General features: G+C 40.1%; 1 protein-coding gene across 7 annotated transcripts in view; it reads right to left on the bottom strand.

Annotated features, from left to right (window-relative positions):
- The window catches only part of LOC117979163 (uncharacterized), a 125,645-nt gene that overhangs the window by 47,588 nt on the left and 59,626 nt on the right, over positions 1–18,431 (bottom strand). For all 7 annotated transcript variants that reach the window (XR_008624449.1, XR_008624450.1, XR_008624451.1 and 4 more), the window contains exon 3: positions 7,343–7,419. The gene's annotated coding sequence lies outside the window, so the exon portion shown is untranslated. The remainder of the gene's footprint in view (positions 1–7,342; positions 7,420–18,431) is intronic.

The following is an 18,431-nucleotide window of genomic DNA, read 5'->3' as shown; positions in this document are numbered from 1 at the left end:
GATTTGCATATGTTGAACCAGCCTTGCATCCCAGGGATAAGGCCCACTTGATCATGGTGGATAAGCTTTTTGATGTGCTGCTGGATTCGGTTTGCCAGTATTTTATTGAGGATTTTTGCATCAATGTTCATCACGGATATTGGTCTAAAATTCTCTTTTTTTTTGTTGTGTCTCTGCTAGGCTTTGGTATCAGGATGATGGTGGCCTCATAAAATGAGTTAGGGAGGATTCCCTCTTTTTCTATTGATTGGAATAGTTTCAGAAGGAATGGTACCAGCTCCTCCTTATACCTCTGGTAGAATTTGGCTGTGAATCAGTCTTGTCCTGGACTTTTTTTGGTTGGTAAGCTATTAATTATTCCCTCAATTTCATAGCCTGTCATTGATCTATTCAGAGATTCAACTTCTTCCTGATTTAGTCTTTGGAGGGTATATGTGTCCAGGAATGTATCCATTTCTTCTAGATTTTCTAGTTTATTTGTGTAGAGGTGTTTATAGTATTCTCTGATGGTAGTTTGTATTTCTGTGGGATCAGTGGTGATATCCCCTTTATCATTTTTTATTGCGTCTATTTGATTCTTCTGTCTTTTCTTCTTTATTGGTCTTGCTAGCAGTCTATCAATTTTGTTGATCTTTTCAAAAAACCAGCTCCTGGATTCATTGATTTTTGGAAGGGTTGTTTGTGTCTCTATTTCCTTCAGTTCTGCTCTGATCTTGGTTATTTCTTGTCTTCTGCTAGCTTTTGAATGTGTTTGCTCTTGCTTCTCTAGTTCTTCTAATTGTGATGTTAGGGTGTCAGTTTTAGATCTTTCCTGCTTTCTCTTGTGGGCATTTAGTGCTATAAATTTCCCTCTACACACTGCTTTGAATGTGTCCCAGAGATTCTGGTACGTTGTGTCTTTGTTCTCGTTGGTTTCAAAGAACATCTTTATTTCTGCCTTCATTTCGTTATGTACCCAGCAGTCATTCAGGAGCAGGTTGTTCAGTTTCCATGTAGTTGAGCGGTTTTGAGTGAGTTTCTTAATCCTGAGTTCTAGTTTGATTGCACTGTGGTCTGAGAGACAGTTTGTTATAATTTGTGTTCTTTTACATTTGCTGAGAAGTGCTTTACTTCCAACTATGTGGTCAATTTTGGAATAAGTGTGGTGTGGTGCTGAGAAGAATGTATATTCTGTTGATTTGGGATGGAGAGTTCTGTAGATGTCTATTAGGTCCACTTGGTGCAGAGCTGAGTTCAATTCCTGCATATCCTTGTTAACTTTCTGTCTCATTCATCTGTCTAATGTTGACAGTGGGGTGTTGAAGTCTCCCATTATTATTGTGTGGGAGTCTAAGTCTCTTTCTAGGTCTCTAGGGACTTGCTTTATGAACCTGGGTGCTCCTGTACTGGGTGCATATACATTTAGGATAGTTAGCACTTCTTGTTGAATTGATCTCTTTACCATTATGTAATGGCCTTCTTTGTCTCTTTTGGTCTTTGTTGGTTTAAAGTCTGTTTTATCAGAGACTAGGATTGCAACCCCTGCGTTTTTTTCTTTTCCATTTGCTTGGTAGATCTTCCTCCATCCCTTTATTTTGAGCCTATGTGTGTCTCTGCATGTGAGATGGGTCTCCTGAATGCAGCACACTGATGGGTCTTGACTTTTTATCAAATTTGCCAGTCTGTGTCTTTTATTTGGAGCATTTAGCCCATTTACATTTAAGGTTAATATTGTTATGTGTGAATTTGATCCTGTTATTATGATGTTAGCTGGTTATTTTGCTCGTTAGTTGATGCAGTTTCTTCCTAGCATCGATGGTCTTTATAATTTGGCATGTTTTTTCAGTGGCTGGTACCGGTTGTTCCTTTCCATGTTTAGTGCTTCCTTCAGGAGCTCTTGCAGGGCAGGCCTGGTAGTGACAAAGTCTCTCAGCATTTGCTTGTCTGTAAAATATTTTATTTCTCCTTCACTTATGAAGCTTATTTTGGCTGGATATGAAATTCTGTGTTGAAAATTCTTTCTTTAAGAATGTTGAATATTGGCCCCCACTCTCTTCTGGCTTGTAGAGTTTCTGCCTAGAGATCCGCTGTTAATCTGATGGGCTTCCCTTTGTGTGTAACCCGACCTTTCTCTGTGGTTGCCCTTAACATTTTTTCCTTCATTTCAACTTTGGTGAATCTGACAATTATGTGTCTTGGAGTTGCTCTTCTCGAGGAGTATTTTTGTGGCATTCTCTGTTTTTCCTGAATTTGAATGTTGGCCTGCCTTTCTAGGTTGGGGAAATTCTCCTGGATAATATCTTGCAGAGTGTTTTCCAACTTGGTTCCATTCTCCCCGTCACTTTCAGGTACACCAATCAGATGTAGATTTGGCCTTTTCACATAGTCCCATATTTCTTGGAGGCTTTGTTCGTTTCTTTTTATTCTTTTTTCTCTAAACTTCTCTTTTCACTTCATTTCATTCATTTGATCTTCCATCACTGATACCCTTTCTTCCAGTTGATTGAATCGGCTACTGAGGCTTGTGCATTCGTCACATAGTTCTAGTGCCATGGTTTTCAGCTCCATCAGGTCCTTTAAGGACTTCTCTGCATTGGTTATTCTAGTTAGCCATTCATTTAATCTTTTTTCAAGGTTTTTAACTTCTTTGCTATGGGTTCGAACATCCTCCTTTAGCTCGGAGAAGTTTGATCATCTGAAGCCTTCTTCTCTCAACTCATCAAAGTCGTTCTCCTTCCAGCTTTGTGCCGTTGCTGATGAGGAGCTGCATTCCTTTGGAGGAGGAGAGGCGCTCTGATTTTTAGAATTTTCAGTTTTTCTGCTCTGTTTTTTCCCCATCTTTGTGGTTTTATCTACCTTTGGTCTTTAATGATGGTGACATACAGATGGGGTTTTGGTGTGGATGTCCTTTCTGTTTGTTAGTTTTCCTTCTAACAGACAGGACCCTCAGCTGCAGGTCTGTTGGAATTTGCTGGAGGTCCACTCCAGACCCTGTTTGCCTGGGTATCAGCAGCAGAGGCTGCAGAACAGCGAATATTGCTGAACAGCAAATGTTGCTGCCTGATCGTTCCTCTGGAAGCTTCGTTTCAGAGGCGTACCCGGCTGTTGAGGTGTCAGTCAGCCCCTACTGGGAGGTGCCTCCCAGATAGGCTACTCGGGGGTAGGGACCCACTTGAGGAGGCAGTCTGTCTGTTCTCAGATCTCAGACTCCATGCTGGGAGAACCACTACTCTCTTCAAAGCTGTCAGACAGGGACATTTAAGTCTTTAGAGGTTTCTGCTGCCTTTTGTTTGGCTATGCCCTGCCCCCAGAGGTGGAGTCTACAGAGGCAGGCAGGCCTCCTTGAGCTGTGGTGGGCTCCACCCAGTTCGAGCTTCTTGGCTGCTTTGTTTGTCTACTTAAGCCTCAGCAATGGTGGGTGCCCCTCCCCCAGCCTCGCTGCCACCTTGCAGTTCGATCTCAGACTGCTGTGCTAGTAGTGAGCGAGGCTCCGTGGGCATGGGTCCCTCTGAGCCAGGCATGAGATATAATCTCCTGGTGTGCCATTGGCTAAGACCATTGGAAAAGCACAGTATTAGGGTGGGAGTGAGCTGATTTTCCAGGTGCCGTCTGTCACAGCTTTGCTTGGCTAGTAAAGGGAATTCCCTGACCCCTTGCACTTCTGGGGTGAGGTGATGCCTTGCCCTGCTTCGGCTCACGCTCGGTGTGCTACACCCACTGTCCTGCACCCACTGTCCGACCCGCCCCAGTGAGATGAACCTGGTACCTCAGTTGGAAATGCAGAAATCACCCATCTTCTGTGTCACTCACACTGGGAGCTGTAGACTGGAGCTGTTCCTATTCGGCCATCTTGGAACCGCCCCCCTGGCCATGGATATTTTAAATTGGAAAATCTTTGAATGTGGAGGACTACAGGATAGATTATATTTGAAATAAATATTTAGACATTCCTCACTGCTGTCACCTTCCAGAAGGGTAGGCTGATTCACTATGCTTACCACAGACTGCCTGCCACAGACCATGCTTTGTTAGAGATTAGATGAAGATGAAGTGCTAAATAGAGAACAAGGAAGAGCATGAGACATTGCTGTGGTTCAATGCAAACAAAGCCTGCTTGTCTATCTCCAGCAACTGTAACATCCTTCACAGGCTCCAGACTAAAGAGCCACGCTTTAACTCACTTTCTAACAAGCTTTGCTTAAGATGTTCTCAGGTCAAATCAAGAAACAGGTAAGTATGATTACCTGTTTATTATGATTATTAAAGGACCAAATTTTACTTTAGTCACTAAAGATAAGAGACTTAAAGAGATGTATAGCAATAAAGAGGAAATTCTAAGGGTTCCTTCAATACAAGTAGGATGTAGCATATGAACAGACAGAATTTCTAAAAATCTTAGGTAAAGTATTAATGGCACAAGCCAAGGAGTGCTTTGAAGATACCAGAGGTGAAGGCATGCAGTGAAAACTGCCTGAGAGCAGCAAAAAAGCAGCCCTTTGACTGAAGTCCTAAACCTACACACTTGATTATACATCTCCTTCTCAGCATTCCCCATAACGCTTATTCCCCAGCTTGGCTTTAAGACCCCCAAATGATGATATTGGCACTTCTCCAGGAAGGCTTAGGATCTTCTTTGTGCATGCTGTTCCTAACTCTGGCCATCTGTCTCTGGGATCAGCAGCAGGCCTGTCTTCAGCTCAGGGCTCCGGACAACCCATAGCCTGTGTACAAGTGAGAATGGATATCCCATCTTCCTTGCAGATGCAGCCATGAGTCAAGGTGTTCATTCTGGAGAATGGAACACAGACCAGACTTTAGACTCCATTTACCCTCGTGGCCTGACCTTGAGGTACAGGGTCCAACCCAAGTTACAGAGCCCATCCTGCACACCTATACCCAGAAGGCTTGCTCGTTTGCCTGCTACCTTTGAATTCTTTCATTGCTAAGCCTAAGAGTTGCAGCGTACAATAGTTTGGAACTTGGCACACAGTTTCCCAAAAATGCTTTGATGATGAGGAGGAGGAGGGGGAAAAGAAGAATGATAATAAAAATTGTTATAATTATTGTTAATCGTTAGTAATATTATTAATCACTATTGCAATTAGGTTTCTAGCATATTCCGTGAAAGGCCAATTTAATGAATAATATTGATGAACTCTCATACTAATAATATAAGTTTAAATTTTTATTCCTGGGTACAAGGGCTGTAAGCTCAAAACTAAAATGGAAAGAGAAGGAGATGAGGAGGAAGAGCGGGCAAGAGGGCAAAATGTTAACGATCTCTTGCTTGGGCCACATGTTAAAATTAGGGATGTTTGCTTTGGGCATTTTTCTACCTCCTTTCTACACCTTTCCTAGGATGTCCTGTGCTCTGATTGTAAACACATACACACACACACACACACACACACACACACACACACACACCACCCCTCTTCTAGAAGTATGCCATGCTCTAGAATTATCTACTTTTCTTTCCCCAGCAAACAAAATTCTATCTTCTTGGTACAGCTGGTTTGTAAGAAGGAAAGCAATCGTGCTGAACAAAAACCATATTAAGATGAGAATGACTGATGATCACATTGCTCTCCTGGAGGTTTTTTCTTCCTTGTTTTTATGTTTTCTTTGTTGTTTGTTTGATTTCAAGGGGATGCTTACCAAAAAGAAGGCCCATTCCTACCTGGATATTTGCTCCCGAAAACAGCTCCCCAGAGCTCTTCCTGCTTCCTATAATTTCTTTCCTTTCTTCCCTTATGAACTTCTGATTTTCTCAAGCCTCTTAATTTTTTTCTATAATAATTCCCTTACAGGAGAAGCAGGGACCCTGGTGGTGGGGTGATCTTAGGGAGGGAGAAATGGAATTGAGGTTGTGCTCATTTTTTAGTTAGGGACTACACATACTAGGTATAAGGCAGGTTCTGAGGCCAGCTAGGAGGCCTTTGTGTTTATCATACATCCATACCTGACAGCAGAACACACTCCAGGGGCTCAAAATCCTGGCCAAAAAGGGGTGTTTTCTGTAGTAAGTGGGACATGCGTGATTAGATTCAAGTCAAACATGAATCCATGCAGAAAATGAGAGCAGTACAGCGTGCATAATATTACCATCAGTGTATCATTCAACTGACATTGAATTGCCTGAAATTTTACATGAAGGGAAATTAGCTTTCTCATTAAATGACTTTGAGGTGAATAGCATTGTTCTATAGTGAACACTAAGTGAGCTAATGATGTCCCACTTTAAAACAAAGGATGATGTGGGAAGAGAAAGTTGTATTTTAATGGATCCCAATTATGCCTGAGTCACTATTACCAGAGGTTAATAAAGACAGACTCATTCTTAGAATATTGATCCCACAGTTTACAGAAAGCACAAAGATTATGATCCGAAATGTGAGACAAAAGTGAATACATGATTTTAATTCATATTTCAGGACTTCAGTAGGAAATCATTCAAATTACATATCAAAAGACATTTGCTAGATTTTCCCCAGCAACTTGCCTCCCCTTCATTTGCACAAACATAAAAGGAATGTGCTGTTCTTTTTCTTTTTGGTTTAAAAACAGAAATTGGAAGAACTTGTTGAGATTATATGAGACGAGAAAGCTCAAGAACAGTTAGAGGAATTGTCTCCATGAAACCAAGTTTAGTATGGGGAAGGGCTTACTCAGCGAGTCCTGCCACCCCGGGTCCTCAGTGCTCTCCAGAGAGACCAATATCTGCAGGCTGCTCAGTGGGAAGGGTGAGCAATGTCACTGGTCTCCAAGTCCAAACAAAGGAGCCCTTCAGTGGCTATTTTGTTTTCTGCTTTGCCAATTAACAAGGCTAAAGAATATGCTACTCATGATTAATTCTGGAGAAAAAAATTTCATGCAACTAGAATTTTTTCCAAGATTTAAAACAAAACAAACAATATTTTCAACCCATATTCAAAATCTTCTTAGGACAGCTGATATTGTGCAGTGTGGAGAGTGCTTAGGAGAATGTACTATTTGTTTTCACCCTTTTCCAGGCCTAGTCATCATGGCCAACAAAAGACAAATGCGGAGGCGAGGCTGCCCCTGGACAAAATGTGAGTGGGCAGCCCAGAGTGGAACACAGAGGGAGCTGAGGGGTGAAGGAGGCAGCTCATCACTTGTGAGCTATGGGATTCTGGACCAGTAGCTTAACCTTGTGGAGCTCAGTCTCTTTATTTGTAAAATGGGAGACTGGACTAGATTAGGGGTCTCACCCTTCCCCATCAGGAAAGGTAATCAGCCTTTCCTGATTACCCCATTTATTGTTCTACTTCCCTGTCAACACTCCATCTTTTACTCCCTAGCCATGACTTTTTATTGGGCATAATTCTTATTCAATACTTACAGGTTTACATTTTATCAGTAACTGTAGAATTTCTGTCCTGGCATGTGTACATTGCAGATCATTCCTTCTGTGGATAGCTGAGGGGAGAAAAAAGAAATGGAGGTTAAAAATAGAAAAGGAACTAAAACAGAGATGAAGAGATTTTTGAAATGAAAACTTGGGCAGGACCAAGGAAGACAAGCAGTAATAATCCTGGACTTTGAAAGTATTTTCAGTGGCATCTGTGAGGAGGAAAAGGGAGAGATGCATGTTCCTGGCATAGAGTTACCAAAGGCAGATGCAAGCTGCAAAACTCTGGGTATCAGAGGAGATCAATTCTCAGAGGCTTTTCCATCTCAGGCCTCCAACATATCCCTCAGACACAGATATTTAGGAAGCAAGGCCCAGAAGGTGGGAGTCAAAGTGTCTTAGAATGGGGTTCCCCAACATGCAGACTTAAGGATTTTAATGTGAGTATTTTATTTAGACATAATACAAAGAAATAAATGCAGAGTATTAACGCATCATTGCTGTGGTCAACCGGGGCTCAGTCCCTCTAGAGACCCCTGGAACACTGTGAAGCATTCTCTACTGAGTTGGTCCACCTGAGGGGTGAGAGCTGGTACATCCATCCACCAACTCTTTTTTGCTCCTGAAGACATTAACTGTCCAGTGCTTCTAGCCTGTTCCTGACCAAATTTGCTCCTGCAGCTGGAAAAAAAGCCTTTAGGCAGAGTCACAGACACTTGCAGTGAGAGGCCCTTCATGTATAAGGGATATGGGCAGGACAATGGTGTGTCTGATGGAAAGCACCAAGTCATAAAATAAGAAAGACCATGAATGTTCAGAGGAAGACCAATCTCATCAAGAACTCTTCTCACTGTGGATATTTTCAGCAATCCTACAGAATCATTTATACATCTCTTATTGACACTATGGAAAAGAAGGTCCTGAAAAGTACCTTTCTAGTGAGTATGAAATGGTAAAGGGTTGAATATCCATGTTGTAGTCATAATTACTGGTTTAAGATGTATGAAACTCATATTTAGTATAAGAAAACACATTTCTAATGGTTTTCAGAAGTGTACTCCAAACATTATTTCCCCTAAGCTGATTCTCACCATATGAGTTTAAATTCTTGAACCACAAATCCCTGGCCTCAGAGTTCTTAAGAACATGATCTCCATAGTTGAAGAGCACTATTGTATAGCCTTTTGTTATTTCGTTTTTTACTTATATTGTTCAACCCCATTAGAGACTGAATTCTTTCTCTATAATGCTGCGGTTCTCTGTCCCCCTCATAGCACCCAGAACAATGCCTTATACATACTAGTTTTTCAATATGCTTGTTGATGCCATCCTAAATTTTTTCAATAGTTGCACAGTTGTATTTCCACAACTATTAAGGAATGAAATACATTTATAGGAAAAATATATTTTGACAAATAGCCAAAGATACGAACAATCCACACAAGAGGAGGAGGTTCACATAAGAGTAGAAAACAGGCCGAGCACAGTGGCTCACGCCTGTAATTCCAGCACTTTGGGAGGCCGAGGCAGGAGTGGATCACAAGGTCAGGAGATTGAGACCATCCTGGCTAACACAGTGAAACCTTGTCTCTATTAAAAATACAAAAAATCAGCGGGGTGTTGTGGCACATGCCTGTAGTCCCAGGTACTCAGGAGGCTGAGGCAGGAGAATGGCTTGAACCCAGGAGGCAGAGATTGCAGTGAGCTGAGATTGATCCACTGCACTCCAGCCTGGGTGACAGAGCAAGACTTTGTCTCAAAAAAAAAGAAAAACAAAAGACGGAAAACATACCAAGCCTCTCTAATGTTGATAATTTGATTTGGTGGAATCTATTGTTTGGTCTGTTCAGAGCTTGAGACCAGCCTGGCCAACATGGTGAAACCCCGTCTCTACTGAAAATACAAAAATTAGCCAGGCGTGGTGGTGGGCATCTGTAATCCCAGCAACTTGGGAGGCTGAGGCAGGAGAATCGCTTGAACCCGGGAGGTGGAGGTTGCAGTGAGCCGAGACTGCGCCATTGCACTCCAGCCTGGGTGACAAGAGCAAAATTCTGTCTCAAAAAAAAAAAAAAGGGTCTCACTTTGTTACCCAGGCTGGAGTGCATTGGTACAATCACAACTTAACTGCAGCCTCGACCTTCAGGGCTCAAGGCAATCCTCCCACCTCAGCCTATTGGGTAGCTGGGATCCACAAGTGCATGCCATCATACCTGACTAATTTTTTGATTTATTTTGTAGAGACGACGTCTTGCTATGTTGCCCAGGCTGGTCTTGAACTCCTAGGCTCAAGCAATCCTCTCTCCTCAGTCTCCCAAAGTGCTGGGATTACAGGCATAAGCCACCGCACTCAGTCTTATTGAGTTCTAGAATGTAATAAATGCTAAGACCTTTATGTAATAGTAGCTTACATTATTGAATGCTTACCATGTGTTATGCCAGTTCTAAGAGTTTACATATAATTAATTCTCATAATCATATGAGGTGGGTACTATTATTCCTATTTTTTAGAGAGGAAACCATGCCACAGAGGTGGTAACTTTCTGAAGTTCACATGGATGATAAGTGGCAGAGTCAGGATTTAAACACAGCCAGTCTGCCGGAGCTCACACTCTTAGCCATACATTATGTATTACCTCATTAAACTTTGGAAAATGTAACATAAACCAAGCAGATAATTCAAAGGAAAGAAAAGACACATGGATATGTATAGAAGCACTCATTAGTATTACTAAAAACTAGAAAAAGCTCACATTCACGCCTATAGAAAAATAGTTAGACAGCAAGTATGATACATTGATACAATAAAACATTATATTGCTGGTAACTTATGGGACTATAGAAAACAATAGCAGATGAGAAAAAGTACAATTTAGAATGATAAAATATTGGTTCATAACAACTGTGCAATTGTTTTTTATGCAAGCAGTAGAATTGAAGAAGTCTTTAGGGTTTGTGAAAACATAGGAATTTGAGGGTTTTTTTTTTAGTACATGTTGCTATTGCTATTTAGATTTTTTTCCATTGTAAAGTTGATTAAATACCCAATTAAAAGTAAATTTATTAAATATTTAATATTAAAGGAAGAGAGGCTTGTGAGGTTAAAACAGATTTTTTATTAGGAAAGTTTCATTTGAAGACCATAAATAAAAATAATAAGGTACTGCAGTGATGGTTAATTTTGGATGTCAACTTGACTGGGTTAAGGAATACCCAGATAGCTGGTAAAACATTATTTCTGGGTATGTCTGTGAGAGTGTGCCCAAAAGAGATTAGCATTTGATTCAGTAGATGGAATTCAGAAGATCCGCTCTTAACAGTGTAGGTGGGCACAATTCAATTCATTGAGGGCCCAGATAGAACAAAAATGTGGAGGAAGGGTGAATTCACTCTCTTTTTGAGCCGGGACGTCCATTTTCTCCTGTCCTCAGACACTGGAGTTCCTGCATCTCAGGCCTTCCTACTCCAGGACTTAGACCCAGCACAATCCTCCACCCTACCTGGTTCTCAGGACTTTGGCCTCTGATTGAGAGTTACAACATTGCTTCTCTAGTTCTTAGGCCTTTGGGCTGAATTATACCACCAGCTTCCCTAGTTTTTCAGCATGCAGACAGCATACGATGGGCCTTCTCAGTCTTTATAATCCTGTGAGCCAATTTCCATAATAAATCCCCTCTTGTATGTCTATACATATCCTTTTGGCTCTGTTTCTCTGGAAAGCCCTGACTAATACATGTACTAATAAGAGAAAAATTATAAATGAAGAAGGTAAACTCACATTTGCTCACGTGTCCCTGATCTGTTGTAATCCTGCCTGCCCCCTAAAGCCTTGCTCCAGTGCCACCATCCTGAAGCTGTCGACCAGAAGCTTCCTCTGGGCCAATGTGATACTTAATCTGTTTCTCTCTCTCAAGGCACTTGCCTGTTTTCACCTTGTTTTATAGCTGTCTGTGTATTTGGCCTCCTCTTAACCATAAGCCCTGTAAAGGTAGCTACCATGTGTCTTCATTTTTTATTTTTTTACTGTATTCATTCTGAGGCAGACTCTCTGTTGCCCAGGCTGGAGTGCAGTGGGCCAAGATGGCGCCACCTCCCGAGTTCATGCAATCCTTGTGCCTCGGCCTCCCAAGTAGCTGGAACTATAGGTGCGCACCATTATGCCCAGCTAATTTTTGTATGTTTTATAGAGGTGGGGTTTCATCATGTTGGCCAGGCTGGTCTTTATCTGCTGATCTCAAGTGATCTGCCCACCTCAGCCTCCCAAAGTGCTGGGATTGCAGGAGAGGCATGAGCCACTGCATCTGGCTATGTCTTCAACATCTTTGTAGGCCCCAGTTTTGCCCCACATAATGCCTTACACCTGGTGGATGCCGAACATATGCTTGTCACATGATTTAACTCTTTTCACAAAAGTAAATGAAAGACTTCGAAGACACAGTTTTGAACAATAAGCAACTGTGATCAGGGATATTAGAATGGTTGTCCTTAGGAAAGTTCTTTCTTTTGCAAGATTGAGGAGGTAAGTGGTGCAGCTCTGATGGACCCCAGAAGGACAGCAGGAACATAAGGTGATTTTGATTCCATGAGCTCTGAGGACAACATGTCTGTTTTTTTTTTTTAAAGGCATGTTTCCTTTTCTAGCTCCTTTAATCATAGTTCATTGGAATGAACAAAGTGGATTGGACATTCTTTTTCTATTTTTATTTTAATTTTAGATTCAGGGGGTACATATGCAGGTGTTACAAGGGTATATTGCATGGGGCTGAGGTGTGAGCTTCTATTGATCCATCACCCAGATAGCGAACATAGTATCCAGTAGGAAGTTTTTCAGCCCTTGCTCCCTCCCTCCTTTTGGAGTCCCCAGTGTCTACTATTCTCATCTTTATGAATATTCTTTCTAACTAATAGAAGTTTTCTTGTCATGCCAATGACTATATTGGTTTTTTACCAAGTAGAAAATGACATACGGTGTCAAAAATGAATTTTTCAAGGCCCAAGGATTCTAAACCCTCTTCATGCTGATTGCAACCTTGAAGACAATGTAGCTCTGACTTGGATGGCATATAAAATGTCTGATGGTTCTTCCTTCTCTCTCTGTCTGACGTGCAGGAACACCTTGAAAGTTGGAATTGTAACCTCTTTGAGTTCAGTAACTAGGTTATAAATTATATACAATATATGAACAATGCCTAGTTAAATTTTAACTGCTATGATTTTATCTACTACCAGTCACAAAGATGTAAATGCCTCCTTTACCTACTCGTCTGTAAGCAGATAATTCCTCTATCTTGCTCATTAAAATACGTCGAGTCCCCCTTGGAATTTTTCTTTGCGTAGCTTTTAGTTTATTGTCTGTCTTTTCGTCACTAGAATTTAAGTTTCATGAGAGCAAAGATATTGTCTGTTTTGTTCAACTGTTGTGTCCCGAAAGCCTACAACAGTGCCTGGTGCTCAATAAATACTGTATGTTGAATAAATGAATGAATAAGTAAGCATAGTTCTGGTTGTGGATTTAGAAGTCTTTTGTATTACCCTGAATATCTTACATGCACACACACAAATATGACTCTGCTGTGACCCTCCCTCCCCTTCTGCCCTTCCCCACCAGCTCATCACATGCACTAAGTAATTGTTGGCTATGCATAAGGATCCATCTGGCTTTCACTGGAGAAAAAATGAAAATAGTTTGCTTTTACGAAAACTTATGTGGGGAACTTACATCTCAAAAAAGATGTTTGTAATACCAAAATGTATTTTGTTTTATTAAATCCAGATTGTTGGGTGGAGTCCCTTAGCTAAAAGTCACTCTCAAGCAAAATGAATTGCTTGTTATTCTCACAAAGAATTTACAGGAAGCAATTTGTAAAGGTTGCCATCGGGCTGAAGTCATTGTTGGCACTTGGAATCACTGTGTCATCAACCTCAGAGCAATCATTTAACCTGGGTCTGCTCAGAGAAATCAACATAATGCAAGGAAAATTGAATTCTACTGCCTCAGATTACAATCACTTTTACATTATTCCAATTTGATCCTGGAGTTTAAAATATTTGGCCTATCAGTTTCTCTTATCTTGCCACCATGTAGAAATGTCTTTTTACATGTGCTTAACACTGGTCCCGTCATTACCAGCTAGTTCACAAATAGCTTTAAAAAACCTACACTTTCCTCTTTGTGCTCTGGAAGTTGCTGTAGGAATAGCTAGGAAACTAATGGTTTGCCATCTATTCAGGCCCTTTTCATCCAGTAGCCTGCCTGCTGGTTAAATAGCAAAAATAATTCTACTCCTCTTGAGTGAACTATCCTCCAATCTGACAGATGGGAGAATTATTGTAGGTAGGCCTATGAGGGCATCATTATAGCAGGGAAACACTGAATCCCGGCATGAAATGAAGATGGACAGGCCTGTGCTCCCAATTTCTCCCAATGCATTTATTCTCATCACTCTGGGAAAATAGGACTAAAAAGATGGGAACACAGATTCATATCATTAGCAAATGTTAGATCGGTTCCCTATATTTCTAAAACCAGTTTCCAGCACCAAATTGGAAAACAAGGTTTTGACAAAACCACAATGATCATTTTTAAACCTTATCCAAAAAAATGATAATTCATTTACTGATTCTGCAAAAATATATGGAATGCTGTGAGCAATCACCACAAAGTAGACTCTGAAAATAACATAGAAACATCGTACTGCACAGATTCCTCAACTAAGTGATTTTGAATGAGTGTTTTCCTTGCTATATACATTGAGAACAGTCATATACTGACTTTTAGATCCCTTGACTGCCTCAGATGAAAGCTGCAGAACCATCAGGTGTAAGTGCTTCAGGATGTTGCAATTATTCTAGAAGAAGACTGAAGAGAAGTATGTGGTTCTCTCTCTCTCCTCTCCAAACACAACCACAGCCTTCGTTTAGCAGCTGAGATTGCTGTTTAGAAGTCTTGTCATCCAGCCAGTCTGCTTTTTGGACCTCCCAAGTTGAATAAGATTTCTTAATTGAGTCAAGCCATACATCTGCTGACTGTCTTAGACCAGTGTGGCCTGTTGGCTGTTTTCACCCTCCAACAGCTAATGCTTGTGGCGGGACTTGATGTGGCCCGATAACACTTCCATAGCCAACCTGTTGTTCCTATCACTTCTCCATTCCACAGCTGATTAGACAGCTTCCTGTCCATGGTTCTTATGCATCTGGGCCAAAGAAATTAATTTGCACTCATTATTCATAGTTGCAGCTGACTAATTGGACTCGGGTCCCTTTTTTGTCTCATCAGATAATGAAAGTCTACTTAGTTAATTATTGCAATATTTGGTCAACAGATACCTATTGGAAACTTACTATGTACCCAGTACTGTGCAAGGTGAGTAGGATACAACAGACCATACAAGTTCTAGTAGCCTAAAGAAATTAATATACTTCTCTAATTTCTTCCTAGTTTTGCAATTTTTTAATTTTTTTTTTTTTTTTGAGACAGGGTTTCACTCTGTCATGCAGGCTGGAGTGCAGTGACACAATCGTGGCGCACTGCAGCCTCAACCTCCTGGGCTCAAGCGATCCTCCCACCTCAGCCTCCTATGTAGCTGAGACTACAGGCACTCATCACCATGCCCAGGTAATTTTTCTGTTTTTTGTAGAGACGGGTTTTGCCATGTTGCCCAGGCTGGTCTTGAACTCCTGAGATCAAGAGATCTGCCCACTTTGGCTTCCCAAAGTGATGGGATTACAAGTGTGTGCCACCATGCCCAGCAGCTATTTTTAATTTGAATAAATGTTTTAAAAATTATGTATGAAACCATAAATCCTTCCATAAGCTAATGCTTTAAGCTTAAGCAAATTGTCGTCTCTCTAGAGGTTTCATTAACACTTACTCACTGTTGTTGTTGTTTTTTTTACTTACTCATTTATGAGTTTAAGAATATTTACTACCTTAGACATCTGAGATATATTTTGGGATAAGGTATGAAGTATTTGATTTAAAGTAATTTTTTTTTTTTGAGATGGAGCCTTGATCTGTCACCCAGGCTGGAGTGCAGTGGTGCGATCTCAGCTCACTGCAAGCTCTGCCTCCCGGGTTTAAGCGATACTCCCACCTCAGCCTCCAGAGTAGCTAGGAGTACAGGTATGCATCACCGGGCCTGGCTAATTTTTGTATTTTTAGTAGAGATGGGGTTTCACCATGTGGGCCAGGCTGGTCTTGAACTCCTGACCTCAAGTGATCTGCCCGCCTCAGCTTCCCAAAGTGTTGGGATTACAGGCGTAAGCCACCACTCCGGCCATCTAAAATAATTTAATTCCAAGTTCTAATGAATGTCTCCCATAAATGTGTATTTTCAAATCTTCATTATTTTATGTTGTATTTTGTCATTTATTTAATCCTTATGTATAACAGTCTATTTCTGGGGTTTCTCTTCTGTTTCCGTGACATATTGTTATTTCACTTCCTCATTTTCCTTTCTCTTTTTTAGAATATTTTTATCTTCATCTCTTTATTTTCCTAGATGAATATTATAACATTCTTCTAAATTCTAAAAAGAATCTCATTGTGATTTTGTTTGGGATTGAATTCATTTTTTTAAATAACATTGAGTTGACATATTTGCCATATTTTATTCTTCCTGGATATTATGACCCAACAAGTTTTATTATTTTGTTTATATAGCCAAACAATTATTAAGTCTACTTCTCTCTTTACATATTTTATTGCTATTGTAAATTATACCTTTTTAAAATTAGGTTTTTCTAGATTGTAATTTTTGATATTTAAGAATATTAATGACTTTTCTATATTTTATATTTTATCTGGCTATTTACTGTTCTATTAAGCCTAAAAATGTTAGCTGATTCCTTGGGCATTTTGTTAGATACATAATGGTTTTCAAATAATAAGGTTTTTGTTTCTTCCATTACTTATTTTTCTTGGGTTTATATTATCTGTTTTCTTACATTGGCTTGAACTCCCAGAATAATATTAAATTGAAATGATGCTAGATGGCACATCTCTAATTATTTTTCTTTTTTAAAAAATTATAATTTTTTTCTTCTAAAAAAAAAAACAGGATATATGTGCAGAATGTGCAGGTTTGTTACATAGGTATATGTATGCCATGGTGGTTTGCTACACCTATTGACCCGTCCTTTAAGTTCCCTCCCCTCACCCCACCATGCCCCAACAGGCCCTGGTATGTGTTGTTCCCCTCTCTGTATCCATGTGTTCTCATTGTTCAACTCCCACTTATCAGTGAGAACATGTGGTATTTGGTTTTCTGTTCCTGTTTTAGTTTGCTAAGGATGATGGCTTCCAGCTTCATGCACGTCCCTGCAAAGGACTTGATCTCATTCCTTTTTATGGCTGCATAGTATTCCATGGTGTATATGTACCACATTTTCTTTATCTAGTCTATCATTGATGGGCATTTGGGTTGGTTCCGTGTCTTTGCTGTTGCAAATAGTGCTGCAATAAACATACACGTCCATGTGTCTTTATAGTAGAATGACTTATATTCCTTTGGGTATATACCCAGTAATGGGATGGCTGGGTCAAATGGTATTTCTTGTTCTAGATCCTTGAGGAATGGCCATACTGTCTTCCACAATGGTTGAACTAATTTACATTCCCACCAACAGTGTAAAAGCATTCCTATTTCTCCACATCCTCTCCAGCATCTGTTGTTTCCTGACTTTTTAATAATCGCTATTCTGACTGACGTCAGATGGTATCTCACTGTGGTTTTGATTTGCATTTCTCTGATGATGAGTGATGTTGAGCTTTTTTTCATATGTTTGTTGGCCGTGTAAATGTCTTCTTTTGAGAAGTGTCTGTTCACATTCTTTGCCCACTTTTTATTGGGGTTGTTTGTTTTTTTCTTGTAAATTTGTGTAAGTTCTTGTAGATTCTGGATATTAGCCCTTTGTCGGATGGATAGATTGCAAAATTTTTCTCCTATTCTGTAGCTTGCCTGTTCACTCTGATGATAGTTTCTTTTGTTGTGCAGAAGCTCTTTAGTTTAATTAGATCCCATTTGTCAATTTTAGCTTTTGTTGCAATCGCTTTTGGCATTTTTGTCTCGAAGTCTTTGCCCATGCCTATGTCCTGAATGGTATTGGCTAGGCTTTCTTCCAGGGTTTTTATCTTTTGGGTTTTACATTTAAATCTTTAATCCATCTTGAGTTAATTTTTGTATAAGGTGTAAGGAATGGGTCCATTTTCAGTTTTCTGCATATGGCTAGCCAGTTTTCCCAGCACCATTTACTGAATAGGAGAGCCTTTCCCTACTGCTTGTTTTTGTCAGGTTTGTCAAAGATCAGATGGTTGTAGATGTGCGGTGTTATTTCTGAGGTCTCTGTTCTGCTCCATTGGTCTATATATCTGTTTTGATACCAGTACAATGCCGTTTTGGTTACTGTAGCCTAGTAGTATAGTTTAAGTCAGGTAGCATGATGCCTCCAGCTTTGTTCTTTTTGCTTAGGATTGTCTTGGCTGTACGGGGTCTTCTTTGATTCCATGTGAAATTTAAAATAGTTTTTTCCAATTCTTTGAAGAATGTCAATGGTAGTTTGATGGGAATAGCACCGAATCTATAAATTTGGGCAGTATGGCCATTTTCACGATATTGAGAAGGCAAATCTCTATAACAACATCTCAGATACTTCCTCTCATGCCTTAAGCTAATCAGAAACAGTGAGGAAAGAAGAGTAGCACAAAGTTTGGGATAAAACATTGCTATATGGAAAAGTTGGCCTTTCATAAATTTCATAGCTATGACTAAATTTTTCTTCTTAGTGTTTTGGCTATGATCTAGTAATTGTGGTACTATTATTAAAATTGAATTAGAAACTGGAAATGTATTTGTCATAAGCCTTATTCTAAAACCTCAGGTTGACATTGCTATAACTGTCACAAAATTATAGTTTGAATGTCAGGTTTCCTCCAAAAATAGTATTTCATGCTGATTTAAAAGGCAATGTAGCTAGTAAGGAATAAATTATGATTTTGAATAACAATATCAAGAATGTTCATTCTTCTCATGTGCTAGCTTCTAGAAAAGCTACCGGAAGTCAACATTATATGAGAAGCTGACTT

The sequence above is a fragment of the Pan paniscus genome, chromosome 12, assembly GCF_029289425.2.
Source record: "Pan paniscus chromosome 12, NHGRI_mPanPan1-v2.0_pri, whole genome shotgun sequence".
Classification (NCBI taxonomy): Eukaryota; Metazoa; Chordata; class Mammalia; order Primates; family Hominidae; genus Pan; species Pan paniscus.
This window is presented reverse-complemented; position numbering and strand designations above follow the sequence as displayed.